Below are 15,154 nucleotides of genomic sequence, written 5' to 3'. Positions count from 1 at the left end.
ATTACTCTGCTTTTCAGAAACTTTGGCCACAGTATCCCCGCTCACAACTACAGACATGTATGTCTGTGTTCTCAGCTAATAGTTCCCAAATTTAATAACATATTTATGTAAAAGAGATATATTCTTGAGACGTTCGTTCAATTACAAAGGTTTTCGTAGTTCAGGGGCGTTTATTTATTTATTTTTTTAAAATTTCGTAATAAATCAGTGTTTGCGATTTACATTTACTGCAAATGTGTAACTTATCGTGTCACGTTAGTTCTCTCTGTAAATAGGAGTGTATATTGTTTACACTGACGGTAAACTAAGGCTATTGCCGAAATTTCTTAGTTACCATGACTTGCATAGCGCTTAAGAGAAGCGGTATACCTTGTACCAGTTTTCTGTTGTTATAACAGATATCTCGTTCTAAAACATTACTGGTAATATTTGTACCATATCAAACTCGCAAATTAAAATAAATGCAGGAAGCTTGACATCAAGTTATTTGTTTACTGTTCTGTTAAATACTGCACCAGCTGAAAGTTATCTGTTTGGTATTCTGTTACCAGACGTAATGCAGCCCCACTGTGATTGCTGTTCTAGGACAGGGGATGAGTTGATTGCTATTCGTAAGGGGATGGAAATCGCCCTTACTGCTGTCACGCGATTACAAGCTGTTATGAGTGGGTGTGATGGGAGAGCTATCACGTATTGCGTACTTGAGGTACCAAACGTACCTCAAGTAACATCCTCTCCTGTGGATACTGTCTCTCCTTCAGGAAATCCGATCATTATTTGTCCACTTGACTGCGAGTGGCATGTCAGCGTTGGGTTTAGACGTCCTGTACAGCAGAGACAGAGATCAGGCAGCACTCAGGCTGTTGCAACCATCCAACTGACCAACAAGTTCGAGGTGTTGTCTTCCGTTGAAACCGAAACTAAGCCAGTGAGACTCACTTGTTCTGTCCTGCATCAAGGGGAAGCGAAAGCAAATGAGTAGGAATCTACTAATCATCGTCAGTTCAAACGTATGGCGAATAATGGTACCCCTTCAGGAAATGGAAGCAAGTTCGAGGTGTTGTCTTCCGTTGAAACCGAAACTAAGCCAGTGAGACTCACTTGTTCTGTCCTGCATCAAGGGGAAGCGAAAGCAAATGAGTAGGAATCTACTAATCATCGTCAGTTCAAACGTATGGCGAATAATGGTACCCCTTCAGGAAATGGAAGCAAGGAATGGGGAGGAACACCAATTATACGCAGAGTGTATACCTGGAGGCTTCACACAGCATGTTGAAAAGGTTATTCCAGCAGCCTTTGAAGGAGCTATTTTCCTTGACTTCCGGAAGTCGTTCGATACAGTTCCGCACTGTCATCTGATTAACAAAGTAAGAGCCTACGGAATATCAGACCAGCTGTGTGGCCGGATTGAAGAGTTTTTAGCAAACAGAACACAGCATGTTGTCCTCAATTGGGAGACGTCTACAGACGTTAAAGTAACCTCTGGCGTGCCACAGGAGAGTGTTGTGGGATTATTGCTTTTTACAATATATATAAATGACCTAGTAGATAGTGTCGGAAGTTCCTTGCGGCTTTTCGTGGATGATGCTGTAGTATACAGAGAAGTTGCAGCATTAGAAAATTGTAGCAAAATGCAGGAAGATCTGCAGCGGATAGGCACTTGGTGCAGGGAGTGGCAACTGACCCTTAACATAGACAAATGCAATGTATTGCGAAAACATAGAAAGAAGGATCCTTTATTGCATGATTATATGATAGTGGAACAAACACTGGTAGCAGTTACTTCTGTGAAATATCTGGAGTATGCGTGCGGAACGATTTGAAGTGGAATGATCATATAAAATTAATTGTTGGTAAGGTGGGTACCAGGTTGAGATTCATAGGGAGAGTCCTTAGAAAATGTAGTCCATCAACAAAGGAGGTGGCTTACAAAACACTCGTTCGACCTCTACTTGAGTATTGCCCATCAGTGTGAGATCCGTACCAGATCGGGTTGGCGGAGGAGATAGAGAAGATCCAAAGAAGATCGGCGCGTTTCGTCACAGGGTTATTTGGTAAGCGTGATAGCGTTACGGAGATGTTTAGCAAACGCAAGTGGCAGACTCTGCAAGAGAGGCGCTCTGCATCACAGTGTAGTTTGCTCTCCAGGTTTCGATAGGGTGCGTTTCTGGATTAGGTATCGAGTATATTGCTTCCCCCTATTTATACCTTCCGAGGTGATCACGAATGTAAAATTAGAGAGATTCAAGCGCGCACGGAGGCTTTCCGCGAACCATACGCGACTAGACCAGGAAAGGGAGGTAATGACGGTGGCACGTAAAGTGCCCTCCGCCACACACCGTTGGGTGGCTTGCGGAGTATAAACGTAGATGTAGATGTAGATCAGGGTGCAGCCAACTATAGATTGTGGTGAACATTGGAACAAATGACGCCTTTTGTCTGGGCTCTGTGGTCATACCTGGCTCATTCCAACAATTAGGAGAGATGGTTGAGGGTACCATCCTTGCTCTTGAAGTTTCAACAAACCTCACAATCTGCAGCTTTGTCCCCAGAACAGAGCAGGGCCCCCTCGTTCTGAGTCAGGTAGAAGGTTTGAACTACAGACCCCGAGAGTTATGTGAAAAGTTATCCTGTCACTTCCTACACATGGGCCATAGGTTAAGAGTTGTAGAGAGTAGTGCGACTAAGGGGGCGCCACCTCATTCTGCATTTTTGCCATATTTATTCAAGATGGCGGGTTTAAGATGTCGACCATAGATGTGACGACGTCGCACTGTCAATTTTGGCGGGAAAATAGGTCAATTGGGCCACCTCCACTAACCTAACTCCACCACTACCCCTCCCACATCCCCCTTCCCCTCTCCATGCGAAACTGAAAGTTAGTGTCAAAGGGACTCTGTGCTGGGCTGCCAGATAGGCTGGATATAAGTATTTATTTTTATGTGGTGTGGTATATTGTTTATTTAAGCAATTGGAGTTGTCATTCATTGAGTACTAGACAGTAGCTCTATACATATGTTCACCTTGAAGTGTGGAGGTCAACTGACATAGTTCACACCACCACAGCTAGACAGCGCTATTGACCCTCCCTCTCCTCTCATCCTCCCCTCCCGTAACATTATCCAATATGGCGTCCTAGGGAAAAAATTGCGGGAAATTCTTCCAGTCTGTGTCTTGCTGCTGGAGTCAGAGGATAGATGTAATTGTTGACTACGGATGAGATGCCTGTGCTGGAGAAAGAGACGTTTAACAGGTTATTAGCTGTAATCATGCTGCTGAGGACTGTGTCCATAGCCACATTCAGAATGCCTGGAAAGTGATGGTATTTACTGACTGTATGAAGAAGACGAATATGCTTCATCAAATAATGAAGATGCAGCAGGACGAGGCAAAGTTACACTTGGCAATTCATACTGATAAATGGATCTACTGTAACTCTAGATCATACGATAAACGACTAGTTTCTTCCAAAGCACGAGAGACAAGACGTTCACTCACTCCGGCACAAGCATGTGTACAATGGAGGAAACGCTGCTGACGAGAAGGAGTGAATTTAATAACTGTACCACATGCAAGGACTCAGCTGTGGACTGTATCCATAGCCTCCTGCACAATGAGTGGAAAGAAAAGATAATGTATGAGCGGGTAGTCAATACTTTTCGACAATTTGCGATGTCATTATACGTTTTATTCCGAGGAATACCGCCACACTTGAACAATGACTCAAAAAGATTGCGGCACACTAATGAAACCTCCTAGTCTTCATCGCTGGGGCACTTCGCGCGCTTTTGAGGGAAATAAATCCCGAAACCGGTACCGTCTACAGTATCCAAATTTACAATAAATATCTCTTTAACTTTAAACAGAACGCCCACCACCTTTCGAGTTTTAGCTGCTTGTTTGAAGGCACTGTCAGAGAGAGAAATTTCTGAGTCCCACAACTGCTGTGGTGTTCATAACTTTTCTGAATCGCAGAGTGAGCTTAGTTTGTATTTGCTGCTGGAGTCAGGGACGTTAAGCCTCTAATTTTTTATATTCCTCACTTTTAGAAGCACACTAGTTTCTAAGCACAGACGGGAAAATAAGATCAGTTACATATATAAAAGTTCATGACATATTTCGAATCCCACAAAAGTTACTGAAAAAAAATCACAAACAGCATTCGAAGCAGACGAGATAAACGGCTGGAATTTTCTATGAAATTTCGATGTCCTAGCCGGCCGCGCTGGCCGAGAGGGTCTAGGCGCTTCAGTCCGGAACCGCGCTGCTGCTACGGTCGCAGGTTCGAATCCTGCCTCGAGCATGTATGTGTGTGATGTCCTTAGGTTAGTTCGGTTTAAGTAGTTATTAGTCTAGGGGACTGATGACCTCAGACGTTAAGTCCCATAGTGCTCAGAGCCCTTTTCGATGTCCTATAACTGCTAGTCTGAGGATACTCTAAAGCCACAATGGCGGCTAGGTGACAGCATCCCAGCTGGCCTAACCAGAGGAGGATGTTCTGCTTGGACTTGTCTACGAACACTCGAAAACAGAAGATGTCACGGCCCCTATCTTGCTCGAAGCAGTCTGTACAGCTACTATGCACTGCACAAAGGATGTCTTGTGACTCACTGACATAATGGAACTTCCTATGAGTGGAGCATTCTGATTGGTTCCTACTGAATTTACTCCAAATTGCTGCTGCCAGTGTGGGAGCGCGGTCCACCGCTTTCTGCAGGACAAATTGAGAATTTCAGCGGCAAACTGTTTTGTACAGATCGAAAAAATTCAGCACTCATATTGCACTGACAGTTCTACTCTGCAAAAGTGGTCTGCAGCCTATGAAATATGGAAACCAAAGCCATAGACACTTCCCCAATGACTCTGCTCTGCTACTGTCGAGGTACGCTTGAATTTTTCGGCGTGAAAACGATCTCAAAGCAGGCTATATCACCAGAAAGGATTGCACAACCATACCATATCGATGTAGTTAACACTATCCGTATCATGCAACACAAAATCATAGCTCCCGCATCCTGGAAATAGCTTTCCACTACCAGACACTCACATATATCACGAAGATGAATGATTCAAAAAAAAAAAAAAATAAATAAATAAAAACACATAAGCACATGCAGTGTAAACAGTCGCAGAATTCGGTATTTGCTGCAAGGTCGGTCGATAATCCGGCGTGAAAAACGGCCACGACTCAAGTGCCCCCCCAACACACGCTGGTCTGATGCGTGATCAGAGCGCCCTTCGCCGACAGTGGTCACTCTCCGAACTCATGTACAAAGGCTGGGCTGGTTCGCCCGGCATGAAGGTGTCCGCTGATTGTATTGTTCCCGATCTGGCCTGCTTGTTGCAGTGGTTTTCTGCAAAGAGTTTCGATCCTCCTAATCCATTGGGATTACAAGAACATATGTATTTTCACATGGTTTGTCAGAATACTATACCATTTACGTGAGAGTTCTCGATATCAAGAACACAGAAGAATGAGATTTTCACTCTGCAGCGGAGTGTGCACTGATACGAGTAAAGTTTGGAAGGTAGGAAACGAGGTACTGGCAGAAGTAGAGCTGTGAGGACGGGGCGTGAGTCGTGCTTGGGTAGCTCAGTTGGGAGAGCACTTGCCCGCGAAAAGCAAAGGTCGCGAGTTCGAGTCTCGGTCCGGCACACAGTTTTAGTCTGCCAGGAAGTTTCACATAGCAGAATGCTACCAATTGCTCGAATACTATAATTACGGAGATAGAGAGTGGAAATTATATCTCTAGAAACCCAAAACTTTAGCAAGTCTTTATGTGGGATGTACTCCAAAACCGCTGAGTAACTAGAAATTTAGCTCGTCTGCAAAGATCATTAAGTGGAAACTCGAAATTGGAGGAAAATTATAGTTACACTCATGTTTTTAACCAATGATGATGTCGATGATATAACGGATTTCACATCACCCTTGTACTTTACAAAGTCAACTAAGGTGTTTCTCGCGTCTAGCGAACCAGCAAACGTCTCTTCCATCTGTTTCTCACCATCTAGAGGCACACAAAACACAAAACAATCGATCTTATCTCAGCTAAACAAAGACGGGAAATGTGCAGAATGGAAATACAAACAGTCAACCGGTCAATTTACATGAGACTGACTAAATGTCCAGTGCAAACACTCGCCCATATTGAGCCGGCCGCGGTGGTCTCGCGGTTAAGGCGCTCAGTCCGGAAGCGCGTGACTGCTACGGTCGCAGGTTCAAATCCTGCCTCGGGCATGGATGTGTGTGATGTCCTTAGGTTAGTTAGGTTTAAGTAGTTCTAGGTTCTAGGGGACTGATGCCCACAGATGTTAAGTCCCATAGTGCTCAGAGCCATTTGAACCATTTTCGCCCATATTGAAGCTTCCCAAATGTTCACAGAAAACACACGTTGACCACAAAGGCTGCCCAAGACATTACTGAGTATTAGTCCCTCTTCAGCCACCTAGAGGGCGACACAGGTCAGCTGCATTCTTGTACCCAGCCTTTCCAGGTGGGGTGGCTTAATGGAAGCTCCCACCGTAGGCCAGAAATGTCATTCATTCTGGCCACAGGATCTCCTCCATGCGCTCCCGTATTTTTGGCGGAATCTATCTAGGAAACCAGCCACATATTTATCACGCTAATTAGAATTGTAAATTACAATTGCAGCCTCAGTCTGATGATATTCGGCGCTGAGAAAAGCATCGATAAACCCCGTCCTTATGGCTACAGCTCTGGAAATATAAATATCTACAGCCCCCTTACAACTGGGCATAATTTTCCATGTAAGAAACATTTCATTCCCATTACGGCTATCGATGCACTGAAATCTCATTTCTCCATGTCAGGTCCAAACCTGCCCTACGACAGGACAAAGCAATTTTCTTTTCACATGTTGGAACAATTACTACAGTAACTTTACACCCCAACAAATACTTTATAAGCCTGTTGTTCACAGCAAATCTATCACACATCCCCTAATGAGTATAATAGTTCACCAATAATTGAATGGTGGTCACACCAAACAATACTGAGTAAAAATCCTCGATGCATGAATATATTTCATTTGTTTTTCTTGCAAGTGGTACAAGTGTGTCTTAGGAAGAGAAACATAATCGTCTTAGTAGCGACCAGATATTAAAAACACGATCACAACGGCTATGTTACTGTCACCCTGCATGAAAACTGGTCTTGGTTCTATGGGCACACACAAGTATCGCTAACGATATCCATGTTAAAAGCTGTACAAGCTTTATAAATCGAGGTTGGTATTGCTGCCGAATGAAATGGTCCGCCAGACAAATACCGTGGCACTGGATATAGTTGGTGGGTGGGTGGGGGGGGGGGGGTGTTAACAGACAGAAAGCGTGGGAACATGTCTCGTCAGTGTAAGCTCTTAGTAAAGTCATCAAACTCACCGAATTTAGAAAGTGATTCTGCTAAGGAACGTGGGGTTAAGCCGATATTTGCCACTTCCTCATGCCACCATTTGGTATTTCTCAGGCTAGCAAACAGTATTTGTAATGGATTCTGTCTTGATGCCATGTCAGAGGTTCAGTGATATACCCAGTGGGTTATAGGTGAGGCAGGATGATCACATACAGCAAACAATGTGCTATGTTTCAATCACTTTAAAAATGCAACACTAGATTGAAGGTATAACAAATGTATACAATTTTGTGATCAATGCACTGGCTTTTCATATTTATAGTGTTACACTTTGTGGTAGAAATGCTGTCTGCGATTTGGAATCAAGTCTTTCCATTCAACCATATAATTGGGTTCGATCATATGGAGATGTTTTTTTGGTGATTACAGCCACTGTTGAATCATATTCATGGCACTCTCATATCTCGAAACGAGTCACCTTTTTCAAACCTGTACGGTAAATGCCCCCATGCAGCAAAACTCCAACGTGGTTTTCGACAGTCCCTCTGCATCTTGTAACCATTCCTCGGTCTCTGCCCCGCCATTCCTGTGACTTTGTTCTTGTGCTCGTCGCAATTTATGTCAGATCAGAGCAGAAGTCGGGGAGCGCTATTTCTACCACCTTCTCCAACCTGTATAGAAACAGAGTGAGCTGAGTTAATGCGACAGGACTCCGATTTTAGTCCACTCGCTGGAATGGAGAACCTGTCATTGTTCAGCTAATCATGTACAAGCTTTCTCCTGCAAGAAGAGGTAGTAGAAAAGACATTAACAGCAGTTACAGGAGCTGGAAGAAGGACGAGGATTTTTCTTCTGCATTATGGTGCGTCTCCAAGACATTGTTCACATCCAGTCATGATTCAAAAATTATACTATGCTCGCATCAGTCCTTTGAAATCATCATCGGTGAAGGAGAGCGCCTCTTACAAGGAAACGGACAATTGCGTAGCAGTGGTGTTTGACATGTGAAATTACAGTTACACGCCATGCTGTCACTAACTCCATATACAGGACACCTGTAAAGCATTTGTACACAGGGATTGCAGTACTCACAAACACTTCCCACTAACTTAGAATCACCGTCATTAGTAGTGAGACAACATTCATAAAGCCCTTCTTTGCATTGTTGCCAAATTTATTCAAGATGCCGGATCCAACATGGCAGTGGTAGATATGACAACATCGCAATTACCTCATGGTGGGAAGTTCAAATTTTGGCTGGAAAATAGGTCAATTCGGCTACCTCCACTAACCTAACCACATCCCCTCTTCCCCGCCCCCCCCCCCCCCCGGAATGCCCCAGAAAATGGTGGGAGTTCAAATTCCAGCAGGGCAGTGCAACACACCATGGCTACCTTCACTAACTTAAGAAAATGGCGGGAAAAAGGGTCACTTGGGTCGCCTCCACTAACCTAAGTCACCTGACTGCCACCTCTTCCTAGGAATGGCGGGAAAAGGACTCAGCTTGTGCTGGATAGGATGGAGGTAAGTCTTTATTTTGCATGCACAGTTCATTTGAACAATTTGAGGCAGTAGCTCCATCCAGTGTGTCCACCATGAGGTCTGGAGTCCAATTGACCTAGTACACAGTACTCCACCAGGGAGCACTGTCGTCCAACTGCGATCTTGGGGGGTGGAGGTGGGGGGGGGGGGGGGCGGAAATGGTGGGTAAAGGACTCAGCCTGTTCTGGGCTGCTGGCTAGGAACGACTGTACTTTATTTATTCTGGAACAATTTATTTAAGGATGGATTCGACATAGTATATTTACTACACTGATACAAATCACTCGCTCTGACATGCTAGGAGTCACACTACATAGCCCACAGACGTGCAAACTAATCGTAAATCACCGCAATAATGAGGCACGCTGATGTACAGACATGGAAACAACTCGTAAATTACCGAAATAATGCAGTACACAGCATACAGACCAGCAAACTGCTCGTAAATCGCCGAAATTATGCAGTGCACCGATGTGAAGAAGCGAAAACAACTCGAAAACTGTCAAAATAATGCATGTGTAACGCTCTCCAAACATACTCACTAATTCTAAACTGTCCAATGAATGCTGTATATAGCCTACAGACCTCCAAACTACTCGTAAATCACCGAAATAATGCATGTGAAAGGCTCTGCAAATACGCTCACAACACTTTAAGAGCCAAAAATAATGCACTGGAGAAACACTCATTGCACATAAAAAACACCTTCGAACTATCGTCAACTGCAACGTATCAGAGGTTACAACGGGCACAAGCTGACACCCTCATGAGCCACCACCAGAGTGTAAGCCACCTCTCTCACACCACTACAGCCTACATCAGGCAGGTGCAAGTCGCATCTATTTTCAGGTACACAGTTAGAATTCTTTGAGTGTTATACTGAGATCACATGTCTATGTAAATAAGAGCCAAGTGACCCTCTGGATGTGCATGTTTTTACCATTGCTGGCCTGATGCCTCTCTACCTGCAGTAGAGTGAAGACCTAATTACTGAGCGACTCATCCTCGCAGACACAGCTAAACGGTTCTCAAACTTATACTGACGTCACAGGTCATGCTATGGAAATCTGTTGCAATGTTTCCCAGAATAGCACAGGGTACATTGATCCTAGCAATCCTAACAGGAGATGTCTGAAGCCTTGTATATGTTTACTGAGACTGATGTCTACCTGCAAGTCAAGCATCAAGTGAGAGATGACTGCATAGTAGCTCACCTGCGCAGTTGCATCTAAAGGTTCTCAATGTTATACTGACGTCACATGCCTATGTAAATAAAAGCCAACTGTACCTCTTGGAAATAGTAAAGTGTGTGCAGAAATAGTTAATAGTCGCTTTTGTAGGAAATTTCGTGAGATCTCAATGTGTCTGTATTGAAAGTCTTGTCCTGACGAGAGCTGTTTAGAAAATAGCCCAGAATAACATCTTCCTGGTGGCCCTAACGAGGCACCCCATCCATCACATGTTACCCTTCCTAGAAATCGCGACATCCTGCTTTCAACATACATCTCAGAAACGGCAAATGTTCTCGCCACTATGCAGAGGCTCCTACATCCTAGCACAAAGGATGTCTTGTGAATGAATGGAGCATTCTGATCGGCTCTGACTGAATTCACCCTCCAAATTACTGGTAATGCCAGTGTGACAGTGCAGTCTGCTAGGCGAGACTTCCGGTGGCAAAACTATTTTGGGCACATTGCCAGATTGCACTGACAGTTAAACCCTGCAAAAGTGGCATACAGATCGTCAGATATGAAAAGACACTTGCTCAATTACACTGCTCTGCCACTGAGATCGGCAACTTGAATATTAGAGCGTGAAACCGATCTCCGAGCCAACAATATATCTTCGCGTACTGTATTGATTTAGTAAACATACAATCTGTATCCTCTGCCATACAAAATCGCCCATTTTGCATTATTCATATAGCTAACGACCGCCAGACACTCATACATATACTGCGAAGACAGACATCATAAGCACATGCACCATAGGACTCAAATACACTGCTCTGCCACTGAGAATGGAAGATTGAATATTAGAGAGTGAAACCGATCTCCAAGCCGACAATATATCTTCGTGTACTGTATCGATTTAGTAAACATACAATCTGCATCCTGTGCAATACAGAATCGCCCCTTTTGCATCATTCATATAGCTATCGACCACCTGACACTCGTACATATACTGCAAAGACAGAGAGCACTAACACATGCATCGTAAGTATACTCCTCGCAGCACTAGATACTTTCCCACAAGGTCGGGCAGTCATCAACTGCAGCCAATGGTCACAAGTCATCTGCTCCTGATGCATGACCAGAGCGCCCTCGGCGGACTGAAGTCACTCTCCAAACTGTTGTATAAAGACAGGCTTGTTTCCCCTTGCCACAAAGGCGTTACCTTTTCTGGCCCCGACCTGCTTGCTTGCTTATTTCCTACACCACTCTCCAGACACTGGGATTACAAGAACATATGCAATTTCACATGGTTTGCCAGGATATCATGCCGTTTTCGCTATACTTCTCGATGTGAAACACACAGCAATAATGCTTGCATAGCAGTAGTATTGTAACGTCATGAGTCAATCAAATCAATACGCAATAGCATTTACCGCAGTACTTTGCAGTACGGCTCGTAGCTTTGGAGCTGCTGGCAGTGATAGAAACAGCAACTTGTATCTTAGGGCGAATCATTTGCACTTGTCACTAGCCTAGCTGTGGGAAGCGATGCCTGTGTCAATTCGAGGGACAGAATATTCAAGCCCCTTAGAATCTAAATACACAGTATTAAATATTATTCAGTTTTGTTAAAAGTCAATATACAGCCCTTTGTTATTAAAAGGAAGGTTGTATTAAAAGCTCAGCTATCTAGCTGAGATACCTTCAGATTTAGAGAAAATTACCTAAAACACCCCAAACCGACACATGTAACATTAGTCAGTTAGGGTTCATAACAGTTTGTCTTTTAGTATCATTTGGAATCATTACTGAAGTTCACAAAATGTTAGGTCAAATTTGTTTGAATTTTCATAATTAAAAATGTTAACTATTTTTCATTTTCGTAATATAAAATTCATTTAATGTGTTGTGTGAGTAAATGAGAAAGAGTGAGAGTGTATGTGGGACATACGAGAAAATTCAATATTATCTCATGTTAAACATTATGTAACTATGTCATGGGAAAGTGTTAAGCAAGCAAGTTGCAATGAAAAATGTAATTTCCCCACCTTGCTAATGACGTATGTCTAAGGGTACTTGCTTTTGTAAGAAGGCAACCAGAAGAGCCATTTACAGAACAATAGTTTTCTAAAGTTATTTCAAGATTAGTTTTCTTTTCGTTTGGGTTTGTTAAACATTTTATTAATATTTGCATGATGAAGTGACATTAATGCATCTGTTAATGTTGATTGTCGTAATACAGTTTTAGAGCGAGAAAGAACTCAGAGAACTGTTTTGATTGGCTGGTTATTTTGAAGAACCAATCAGCGTTAAGCATTTCCCTCGCATTGCAAGTAGTTATAGGCCCTGGAAGGAACGGCAATGAGTCAGTCGATGGCTAGCTATCGGACGTGCAGGTCATGTTGGGCGTGGCCGTCTACATTATGATTAAAATGAAGAAGTTATTGGTTTCTCCCGTCCGGATTGTATTGCCATGAAAGCAGTTGCATTCATGGACATATTGTGAAAAATCTGAGTTTTGTGAAGTGATCTGTCGGCCTTTGTAGAATTCCGAATGGCAAGTTTCATACCCGTTTTTGGCGAGCAATTTCTGTTAATAGAAATCCACTGAAAAAGGACCGAATGTGAAACTCGTATATTGTAGCAGAGTAATGTCTGTAAATCGCATAATAATTCAGGTCGGACTTAAGTACATTTCTGGCTGCCTTGTGTGTGTACTGCGTTGCATGAACTGTGAGCTGAGGACAGTGATGTTATTCGTTAATTAAGTTTGGGCTGATGGCAAGTGTTTAATTTTGAACCTAAAGAAATAAAAGAACTCGCTGCAGTATTTTGTCATTTTTCTAAAGAGATGAGGCAATCGCCCTCCACCCGAAAATTGTGTTATAAGATATTAGAGGACAGCTTGCCGCCAGAGTAAACGCGGACTTTGCAAACGTAAGTATTGCCAGTGTTTTTCTTCTACGCTGCTTTTAACATCGTCTGAACAGTATCTACACATGTAGAGAAACGGGCTGGTGATCTGATGCCGTACTGAGGTAGGAGGAACTTTTGTAGTGAACAGTACGACGAGAGACAGTGAACAGACACTGACGACGCATTTTTCTAACCCGCCATGCCGCAATTGGTTCACCGGCCGGGAAAAACAATAATAAAGTTCGGAAGTGTAGGAACTTTACAAAAGCAGCAATGTCAAGTGAGACCGTGGAGTGCTCACATGCGTGTGCAAGGAAACTGCAGTAGGACAATACGCGACCGCTGAACTACGAGAGGCGCTGTTTCTACTGCAGTGGACCGACACACGGAGCGGTTGGTAGCCGTGACCCGTATTCTCGTTCAACCTAGGCAGAGCTTGGTGGACAGACCCCCAGTTTCATCTCGCCGTGCAGTCAATCGGACGAGGCCAACGATAAGTAATGTTCTACCTACAGTTTTGTGTGTGTGTCTGTGTGTGTGTGTGTGTGTGTGTGTGTGTGTGTGTGTGTGCCAAGAAACTTTACAGAATGGCTGAAAACAATCAGAAAATAGTAGATGAGAAGCTGAAGGTAGATTCAGGTAATGTAAATTACGAAGATGATTCAGTGATAGGTAATTTCAGTTTTGATGTATCACAAACAGAAGACAGTGGTTTACTTGAGTCAGTGTCATCTACATATTGTGTAGATAATGAACTGAGCGCGGTGGAAGTCGATGCTAAATATATACCTGTTACTGTTAAAGAAATGAAACAGGAACCAATGTCATTGGCTTGTGAACCAAAAGATAGTGTTTCGGGTATGTTTTCAAATATTCTCAAACATATGAAGGAGATATAAAATCTTCATTAAGTTCTGATATTGATACCAATATTAATAAAATGGGTAATGACATTGATGCTAAAATGAATAAATTAGGTACTGATATGGATACTAAAATGAATGAAATAGGTTCATATATAAAGGCTTCCTTCAGTTCTGAAATAAATGAGTTTCATACTGTTGTAGATGGCTTGATGTAGGAGGTTAACCAAAGGTTCAATAATTTGCCAGCTGAGATGGAATCCAGAATGGAAAATAAAATTTCGAATTTGAGGGATTCCTTGAAGAATGTTATGACTGAGTTCAGTAACTATGTTAAAAGTGACATTAATCAGGTAAGGCAAGAATGTAAAACCGCTATGGTAACGGTGAAAAGTGAATTAACTGCACAGATGAGCAAGTTACTGAGGGCAACCAACAGTCAAAGCAGCAGTTACATTTAGAATTAGACAAAGTTAATGAACAGGTCCATAATGTAGAAAAGCACCGTGAGGAAAGTCACACTGTTTTAGCAAATAAAATCAAAGAAGGAAAAGATGTGTATGCAAAGTTTGGTATGCAAGCTGCTAGTTAGATTACTAACACAGAAACTAACACCCAGCAATTCAGTACCAGTGTGAATGAGCAACCGTGTAACCATGAAAATAGACTAACCAAAGCAGAGCAGAATGTTAACACCAGTAATGGTTGTGTGGTATCTAATGGTGTCGTGGAGTCATCTGAAATTGGGTATTTGCATCATAGGCAATTTTTGAAATTTGATCCCAGTAAAAATGTTCACCCTAAAGAAGTTTGGAGTGATATCGATGAGGTTTTGCCAAAAGTATGGAGTGATAAGCAGACGATTGGATTCATCACTTCAAATTTGATGGGAGAGGCAAGAACTTGGGGAAACTTGGCCTCCAATAAATATGACCGATTAGCGGAATTCAAACAGGCTTTTTTCGACGAGTATTGGGGAAAGAGAAAGCAAATGGAGGTTTTAAATAAATTCTGGTTAGAGGAAAAATACGATCCCAAGTGTGATAGCATAAAAAGATTTTTACAGAAGTGGGTTACTACTTTGTCCTATTTGAATGCCAAAGTAGAAACAGAACAAATTATTATGGGGATTCAAAATAAATTGCCATTGTATTGCCGAAATAAAATACTTTCTGCACACAGGGATGATACTGACCGGTTTGTATATTATATAGAAAGAGTTGAAAATATTTTAAAAGAGGAAGAAAATACTAGGAGAGATTTTAGGCCTCCTGCTAGACCGA

This window comes from Schistocerca gregaria, chromosome 2 (genome assembly GCF_023897955.1).
Source record: "Schistocerca gregaria isolate iqSchGreg1 chromosome 2, iqSchGreg1.2, whole genome shotgun sequence".
NCBI lineage: Eukaryota > Metazoa > Arthropoda > Insecta > Orthoptera > Acrididae > Schistocerca > Schistocerca gregaria.
This window is presented reverse-complemented; position numbering follows the sequence as displayed.